Source organism: Melitaea cinxia, chromosome 10 (assembly GCF_905220565.1).
Source record: "Melitaea cinxia chromosome 10, ilMelCinx1.1, whole genome shotgun sequence".
Classification (NCBI taxonomy): domain Eukaryota; kingdom Metazoa; phylum Arthropoda; class Insecta; order Lepidoptera; family Nymphalidae; genus Melitaea; species Melitaea cinxia.
Window position 1 is genome coordinate 8,167,670 of NC_059403.1, and position 10,364 is coordinate 8,178,033.

At 32.7% G+C, this 10,364-nt stretch overlaps 1 protein-coding gene across 1 annotated transcript in view; it reads left to right on the plus strand.

The window, feature by feature from the left end:
- Nucleotides 1-10,364, plus strand: part of LOC123657375 — a 40,885-nt gene that overhangs the window by 9,213 nt on the left and 21,308 nt on the right. The gene's annotated exons all lie outside the window — the stretch shown is intronic.

Genomic DNA, 10,364 nt, shown 5'->3' on the forward strand with positions numbered 1-10,364 from the left:
AGACAAATTTTTTTTTGTCAATTTTTCTAAGACTATGACGAATTTTTGTTTTTTGTATTTTTTTTTTAGGATAAGCTATAATTTGAAATAAATAATAATTCAAACTTTAAATTTTCTTTTATTTATTAGACATTAGTATTGATAAACTAAATACACCATTAAAGTCTGTAATACAAACTTATTTTCCAAGATAATATCATTTAAATTATAGGTATTTTTTACCCGGTAGCGAGTATTCGTGCATGTAAGCACCTAGCGAGTACCGCCGGGTTAAAAATACAACTATGTATGAGTTTTTACTAATCAACACATCCTAACTACTGTTTCAAAATGTTGCAATAAACGTACAAATGTAAGTAATTTTGATCGTAATCAGAAAGCATCTCTTAGCTTACGCAAACGATTCAGAGTTACCAATTAAATGAATGGAATATTAGTGTTGTGTCAAGGCGATACTGTTTTTCTATGGCATCCGCATAATCAATTCAATCTGAACATTTAAAAATAGACAATATTGCGATCTCTGCCTCAAACAAACGCAGACCGAAGTTTCTTAAATTGATCTCCGATATACAACACCACGTGTGTGTGACGATATTCTTTGAATACGACGTACACACATCCAAAAACATCGTACGATGTCTGCCAGCCAATGAGACCGAGCGTCGTGGTGGGCTTGGCTCCCCACCACGCTTTTGGAATGTAACGCTCACGCTCAGAATGGCACTGTAACACTGTTATAAATAAACTCGTTTACTGAGAAGTATATTATGGTTATTTTCGAGGCCATTGCCACGATAACAGAGAAACTTGAAAGTGTACATTTATGTCAAAATTACGACGCATCTGCATGTTTTATCTATGCAGTGATTGATTGTGGATCTGTTTTAGAATTGCTGTGGAAAGTTTTAAAAACGTCTATGTTATCAAAAAACTCTTCTTGTATTAATAACCTAATAATGCGATGCTTGTAAATTTCCACGTAGATGATATGCCGTACCGTATACCTATGTAAGCAGAATTTATCTGCGCATGCGCATTGCGTGAAACAAGATCTCCGGAATGACGTTAACGTTCTTGCGCGGTATGCGGTGTGCGATATGCCGTATGTCGCATGCCCGAGATGGGCTGGCAAATATAATTTGGTGTGTCAAACTCACAGTCGACTCATTAAATCAACATTTATTATTAGTACATGGTACCTGTGTCGGAGTAATTAAAATCCAAACAACTTATTGACTGACAAATTATATTAACTAGAATGCTAGCCTGCTAGGTACTGTGTGTATGTGTATACAGCGATCGTAATTGCCGGGTTAATTGTTGCTATTGCGTCGTATGGATCGGTCTTTTTAATATGGTACGGAGGACGCCATTTAATTTGTGATTTATTTTAAATCGTGTTTCGTAAATTCTTGAAATAAATGTCGCGAACGCGTTTATGCTATTTAAATGCTAATTTAGATCACACCTTTTAAAATAAAAAGTTGCGCTTAAATACAACTATTTATATTTTTATACAATATAAAACTTATTATGAATCTTTTACGTTCAACAGCTTTCATTTAGATGCTGCCGTAAATTCTTTTATTAGGTAGATTTATGTTTTATGAGTTGTTAAAAAAAGATGTGTGTATGTTAGATTACCGTGATATTTAAAATATTATAATAAATAATAATAAAAATAGTCAAATTGAGAACTGTCTCCTTTTTTCGAAGTCGATTAATCATCGGTATAAATCAAATTAATATTTAAGAAATTAAAACAATAAAACTAAAAGCGAAACATAAATTGATGTTTGCTATTCGTATCGGGACAGTAAATGTTGTTATATTATCTTCTATACTTAGGTATATTAGGTACTACGTGAAGCAAAAACTTTGTACCCCTTTTTACGAAAATTGTGCGGACGGAGGAGTATGAAATTTCGCACATTTATAGTTTATATAGAGAAGAAGTGCAGAACACTCATATTTTTTTTAATTATGCATAAAAAATATATTAAATCAATAAAAAAAGACATTACCACGTTACCATATATTTGACATATACATATACGCATAACTAAATAGGTACTCTTTTGTTATTATTTCATAACATCTTTGACATCAGAACTTTAATAATGTTCAAACTTATAATTTAAATTAATTATTTTCGAATTTCGACCACTTCACTCCAGAAAAAATATATAATTAAGATTATGTTTAGCTTTTTCTAGAGTATAATTAAAATCCCAGAATTCCAAAAGATTCTTGATTCTGAAATAGTAAGATTTAAAATTCATTTAAATCTTACTATTTCAGAATCAAGCTTAAGTTACTTTAAGATTAATATAGATTTTTAAGGATAAAACCCAAAAAAGATATTCGATATCAGTTTTTCTACAGATTATTGATTACATTCTATGATTCTAACAAATTGTTTCTCTTAAAGAGAAACAACTTTAACCTGAAACTTTCTCTCTGAAAAATATGTTTTTAGCGCAGATCTAAAAGTTTTTATTCTAAAACTTAAGTTTTTTAAGTATCCACTTGCTATAATTATGTGAGTAAAGTCACGATACAAGATAGTTGTAACTACTAACTACACTCGCGTGCAACTGAATCGACTCAAGCCCTATATTGGTATGAAAATTCGATTTTTAGGAAAATGGCTTATCCGATTTTCTTGTTTTTTTTTTGTTTGAAAGCCTAATCTTTTCTCTTAAAAAATGCCACCCTAATGTGAAAAATCGGTTGAGTATTTATTGATAAAATTTAATTTGACAGAAATGCATAAAAAATGAAGAAAAATGAAAACTACAACTTAATGAATAAAAAAATTATTTTTGATAAAAGTAAAGAAAATTTAAATTTTCAACACTTTGTATTGCCTCCACTAGCTTTTATAATGGCTGGCATGCGATTTTTCATTGATTTTATCAATTTTTTGATAAAATCTTGAGGTATCGTATTCCATTCTTCCTCTAGCTCAGTTTTGATCTCGACGATGCTTGATGGAGCCGTATCTTTAGCTCGCACCCTCCGTTTGAGCTCGTCCCATAAATGCTCAATGTAATTCAGATCAGGACTGAGGGCCGGACACATCATCGTCTCAATTTGCACCTCTTGAAGAAACTGGCGAGTAACACTTGCTGTATGGCACCGAGCATTATCATGCATCAACAGAAAATCTTCTTCTATGTACCCTGCATAAGGTACAACATGATCGAGGAGAATGTTTTCCGCGTACTTTTGAACTGTTAGACCACCACTCCGACCACCACCAGGCACGAAAACAAGCTCGGTCTTCCCTTCATATGATATTCTAGCCCACATCATGACTGAACCACCGCCATATGATACTGTTTCAGCGAAATAGCATTGCGAGAACCGTTCCCCTGGACGCCTGTATTTTCGGTCTCTTCTGTCGTTACCATAGAGACACATTCTGCTGTCGTCAGTGAACAGAATGGAGCTCCATTGTTCAATAGTCCAATTGAGGTGTTCACGAGAAAATTGAAGTCGGGCTTGACGGTGAGCTGCGGTCAGTTTCGGGCCTCTGGCTGGCCATTTAGGAGTTAAATTAGCTTTCTTTAGGCGTCTTCTAATTGTCCACTGACTGACAGCCACTCCTCGAACCCTCATGAGCTCCTGTTGGACATCAACGCCCGTGAGATGACGATTTCTCAACGAAGTTGTGACAATGAAGCGATCGTCTGTCTCAGATCTGTTCCGGAGTCTATTGGTTTGTGGTCTTCGAATGAAGCCACCAGTCTCTTGAAACCTTCTGTATACTTGTGAAACAGCTGATTGGCTCATGTTAAGTTCACGAGCGACTTGCCGTTGATTATGGCCCGCTTGCAACAAAGCTACAACTTGGGCCGCTGCTTCTGAGGTAGTATCCATTGGATCGCGATTAAAATACTGGGAGCTTAAGGAAATGTGTACCTGTCAACATTTGGTGAGTGGCTGATAAGAAATAAGGGTCACTTGAGCTTTTATACATGATTTAGTCTCGCAACTCGTGGGTACCGCAACGAGTAGTTTCTGTAACGCTCATGTTTCACCGTATTTATTTAAAAAGTTTTGTCATTATTTATTTGAAAATTGCTATATTTATGAAAAAAAATATATGTCTTTCGAATAAAAAAACTTTTACGAAAATCGGATAAGCCATTTTCCGAAAAATCAAATTTATATACCAATATACGGCAGTAGTGGGTATTCGTGCATTCTGGATCAACCTTCGGTTGATCCAGAATACACGAATACGACATGGCTCCTCGCCTAAAAAAAAAAAAAAAAAAAAAAAAAAGGTTTTGGGGTCATCTAAATCGATTGCACTCACCCGTTTTGTGCTAACTCTAACGGTTCGCAACTTAGGTTTCTAAATTTGCAAACTCCACTACCCTTAATTACTATGCAATTACCTTAATTACTATACAATTACTAACTATCATTAACGACCATTACGCTTCTTACCAAACTACATTCCTTTGACGTCTTATTGACAATATTAAAGCGGAGGTTTACAATAAAACTTTGCTTCAATTTCTGTTCAAAACATTATTTATTTCCAAGTAATCTTTAAGTTACATTTTTAATCTCTCATAAAATAAGATTTGAACATAATACTTAATAACATATCATTTTTAAGTGTATCGCTGTCAAATTCATTTTGAAACTCTGTCAATGACTTCTTATTAAACTTATACAGTAAGTACATTAAACAGTACTCGCCACACACTGAACTCCAATCATTTTGTATCCTACTATTATTAAAATGCCATTTCCTTGCATTTCTATTCAAAAACATTTTATGCATCCCCATAGGCAAGCGGCCATACGTATCAAAATATTCACCAACACCATTACTGTCTATGTGGATGGCTACCCAGTGAGATCCTGGTTTTGAGTCCGGGTCCAAATTGCTTATAAGGTATGTGGGAGCCGTCACATACATTGGTAATCGATTCGCAGCATACACATTATTTTGTAAGCTTGGATGAATCTTTTTTAAGTATGATTGTATTTGTAAAGTATTCATAATTATTTAAAAGAAGACTTATTCATTCGCTCTATCATACACAAGTGGAATAAATAAGCTAGACCTTCTTATTTAACATGCAATTGACAGGGTTTTTAAAATAAAATGAAAGAAAACTTAAAAATAATCATTTACTTACACAATAACACATATTACAGAGTGAGAACTTAATAATACTTAGAAAGGAAATACAATATTCATTCTCTTAGCTACTATAGTCAACGGTTACATTACGATTTTTATCTATTTCAATGACATTATCAAATTCTGCATAAACAACGCAATTGATCGTTTGAGTCAGAGCAGATTCAAAGCGAACTTCTAATCTAACACTACCATGTCTAATTAGATTCCAATGACTAGATGAATTGGCTGATAAATCAGGTGTGAGATCAAATGCTAGCAAACAATAACCTTTTGAATACTTATCGTGAGATATCCCATTACCTTCGTTAAGAAAATGTATCCCTGTTCCTGAGAATAATGTATGATAGGTTGCAGTGAAAATATTATTACCAAAAGATGGTTGTAAAGCTTTTGAAGGTATTTGCTGACCATCAATATATAAACAAAAGGAATTCATTTTATAGTTCTCAAAATTAAACGGATTTTTAGACAAACAACCATTAAATGCTGCATTACTTACAAATCCAACTATACATCTCTTAGGTACTTGACCCAAAAAGATATTGTCTAATGTCTTACCCTGGACCCCTGACGGTATCGTTAGAACTTTTACTTCAGCTCGAGTTATGGGATATTTTGCAGTTGTGGTGGCTAAGACTTTTTGATGGGCAAGTAAGACAGAGGGGTTAATTTTTGTCCTTCTAACAAGGAGAGTTGCATCTGTAATGTTTATTTTGTATTTAACATCGTCTGTTGGAGCCATCAGGTTAAATGTTTCACGTGATCTCACCAATTTAATACTCATCTCAACGCCATTAATTAAAAATTTTTCTTGATTGAATATGTCACCATGAAGATGTCCTATCATTTCAACTTCCTTACTTTCTGAAACTAATTGCTGTCTTTTAGTAAAACCTGAATTTTTTTCTTCGGTTGAATCCATTTTACCAGCTGTATCTTCATACCAAAGGCTACACGTTAAATGAGATTGTTTTGCCTCAGATGAATAATTCAAAAGAGTTTCAATGTAAGCTCGATAAGCATATGTATTGTTTGGAGGTGAAACTAATTTTTGGTTTAAATAAACATCGAGTTGAGTAAAAACTGAATGAAGCCAATTGTTTACAGGTGCTACAACAGTTGAAGCAGCCAGTTTTGAAGAATCCTCATTTAATATTTTTGCTTTTAATTGAATCAGTGTATGAGATAAGTCTATATAGTCATCACCAGTTCCAGGGACTTGAAATTCTATAGGACCATCGTCAGCTAAAGATGATATTGGTTTATATTGCACCCACATTCCACTTTCTATGCTTGTTTGTGTTGATGGTAAAGCAAACAAATCTAATTCAGATTTTATACATTCACAAGAGTGACTATGTAAGAAAGACATTGTTTTACAATTTATGTAAATATATCTCCTTGATATTGACGAGTTGATTTTCTTTTCTTAACACCTTTTCCTTTACCGTTCGATGAAGGAATGACCGTCCCAAGACATTTTCTTTTAGTTATATAGCCTGTACCAGACATGTTTAATTTATCAATTTTTTTATCAGCTCTTCTTTTCAAATTTGAACTAATTTCCTTAAGTCGTGACTTTATTGATTCATCCATGGGTCGTGCTCTTGTCATATCAGAGAGAATTCCAACACCTGCGCTCAAAGCTTCCTTTCCTATGGCTTTAGCACCGCTTGAAAGCAAAGGTAAAACAGATCGAAATAACCCTCCCAAAAAGTTCCCAATGCCATGACCACGTTGATAAGGAACTCCTTTGTATATGACTCCTATTCCAGAACCAGCTTGATGAGTATAATAATTTTCGTATGGACAATTTATGTTACTGTGAGGATACATTATAACTTTCTAAAATGTAGTTTAATACACACTGTTCCAAACTGGAATGGTATTTTTTGACCAGTGCTTGATCTTATATCTATTTCAATTGTATCGAATTCTCTGCGCATAACTGATATGTAGTGAGGAGGGGAAAACACATGCATTTTATTTGCACCATATATGTATTTTGAAGAATCTAGTGGTATAATTCTAAGTAAAGAGGTCATAACATCTCCAACGATCTGTGGTTCCACTATATCACAATAAACAAACAGTTGTGACGGTAATCCCAGATGTAAGTTTGCAGGTCGTTTTCCAAACGTCTTTTCTACCAAATTTTTATTAGGTTCAAACCCTAATTGAATACATAACTTATGTGATAATGTCAAGGACTTTATTGAATCATCTGCAATTGTCACAGATACGAACTTAGATATCTCATCGTATCGAAAGGTTATATTTTCTCTCATATTATTTAAAGCTTTCAAAATGTGATTAATATTGTCATAGTTAGTAGCGGGAATATGTTTTTTATAGTAAACAATAGAAGGATATTTTTCATTTGGCATTAACATATTCTTATTAATATAAACTATATTTTCATGTTCTTGAACAGTGAACATTGTACACGGGTACTGAAATTCAACAACACCAACAACCCATTCCCCCTCTAATTTGATTGATTTCGGTAATTTAGTAGAAAACTTTGTTGTCATATTATCTGGAAAATATTCTATTGAACTGTTGCTTAGTAATGTTAAATAAAAACTTCCTTTCATTATATCTGTTTTAAATGTGATGCCAAAACCCAACTATTAAATTTATCAGGATAACCTTTCCACTTGACAAGCACTTGCCTTCTGCTACCAGAATATCGAGATGTTATTATTTTATCTATTTTGTAGTCTGAAGTGGGGTTAGGTGGAGTAACTTTTTGTAATTCTCTTTCATAAAAAGTACCTTCTATAACTTCGTTTTGTAAATCTTTTAAGGTGTACACAACCCAAGGTGATCTAGGGATTACAGTTGAAACAATAAAAATTTCATCACTCCAGTTAGATTCGTATCCCTTCTGGAATATATGTTTGTATTTTGTGATTCTAACATAATCACCGACGTGAAACTTTGGTAATGAGATATCTCGTAGAGATCTTTCATTTTCTCGAACATACAAATTATTCCAAACAGTCATAATGTTACTAGAACTTACGTCACATGGAGGCATTTTAATACTTGAATGAAAACTATGGTTATATGCATATAACAAATCTTGTAAAATATCTATATATCTATACGTATTTTTATGTGTAAAATAGCGCCACATTTTTGACTTGAGTGTTCTTTGAAATCTTTCTACAATGCTGGCCTTAATATCAGGATTATTTGTTGTATAATAATTAATATGATTACTCTTAAAATATTGACGAACATCTTTGGAAACAAACTCAGTACCCTTATCAGACTGTATGTGGGTAGGAATTGTATGAGCTTCCTCAAAAATACTCTCAAAACATTTTTTGATTGTTAAAGAATTTTTATTTTTCATAGGTCGAGCATAAGCATACTTACTAAATACATCAATAACACACAATATATAGTTATAACCATCATTATATTTACTATATGTTCGCATGTCACTCAAATCTGCTTGCCATAGTTTATTAAGGTCAGATAAAATATATTTGTTTCGAGGAAACTTTTTGTAAACCGGTTTATGAAGTGTGTACGTTTCTTGTGATTGTAACCATTGCTTGACTTCATTTTTTTTCATTTTTCCTGTCATAGCTTTTGCAAGTTTTTCAATACTGCTATAACCAGCAGGGTGTGATGCATCATAATAAATTTTGTGAATTTCTAGTAGGGGGTCCATTTTTCCCAATCGATTTTCTTCTTTAATTTTCTAATATACTTTTTTTCGGATGTAGGTGTAGAATATTCCTCGTCACCAGATATTTCTTCAAAACTTTTTAACCGAAGTTGATTAATATAGTCGCTTCTCTTAGGATTACCAATATAAGTGAGTGGGACTTTTAGATCCTTCAAAGCTTTAGCAAATTTTTCCCATCCTATTGGATCACTTTTTTTTAATGGTCTTAATGAATCATTAACTAAATCTACAATATTACTCCCACTTATTTTGTTATTATCCACGAGTACTGTACCATCATCATTCCAGTGTACTTTGTTCTGATTTGTTAATAGGAAATCTAATAATGACTCACCTTTTTTAATGTACGATTTAGGTATTAAACTTAATATTTGCTTTTTTGAGTATATAGTTTTATTTTGAACTGTGTCACTTTCTTTGTGTACAACTTCTTCATTCAATGTGTGGTCGACAATAGGCTCTTTGGTGTATGAATCACTACTTTTATCATATTGTTCTTTTTTCAAAAGTGTTTCAGATGAATCCATATTTGAGGTTATTATTGGAAGTTGATAAGATTGACGATCTTCTCTGGTAAAGTGCAAATATCTTTGTAATGTTTGTAAGTATAAAATCCATTTTTTTCTGTCGTCATCGTTACTTTTAAGAATATTTTGCATTTCTGTATCTAATCGAGATTTAGGATTTTCGTGACTCGCGTTCCTTTCATTTATTTTATCAATCAAACTTGGTTCCACCAGTAACATTTTCTTAGTGTGTTCCATTTTAAATAAGACCACTAACTAATCCACTTAATATAGAACCTAAAATAATAGGTAGAAATGCACCACCTTTTTGAACAATTATATTTTTTCTAACTTTGGTTGTAGTTTTACGAACAAGTTTGCGGAGTAATGTTATATATTGTTTTAAAAAATTTTTATCCTTTTCTTTTATTGGGACTTTGCCTTGTAGCACATTATGAATACACTCACATATGCAATTTATTTCATCTTCATCACATGATTTTAATAAAGCTTTTTGATGTTTTGGTTTTAAAGTTTGCAATGCGATGAGCAGTTCTTTATGTGTCTTTAAGGCTCCAGACATTATTTGTAAATGATAGAACTTTGTTGGTTCTTGTCGTATTTAAACCCTCTTTTCGGTACATAAACTGAACAGTTTTTGTCAGTTGGGAATATATTCGTCTTAAAACGATACATGTCATTAGTATTTTGTTTGAGATCTATCATTAAATAACCATGTGCCTCTGTCGTTGCATCTTTATAAGCTTCTTGTACAAATTTTACATTATCTGGTGAAACTTGACGAGCTAAATATCGAATTTGTGTTTTATCACGAGGGTTCTTAAAATAAATTATATAGTTCGAATTTAAGGAAATATCTCTCTGACCTTTTCCTTGATGAAACAGATTTTGAGTTATATAAAATACGCTTAAATTTCTATGATGACTACCCTTTGTAAATATATCTACAATGCGA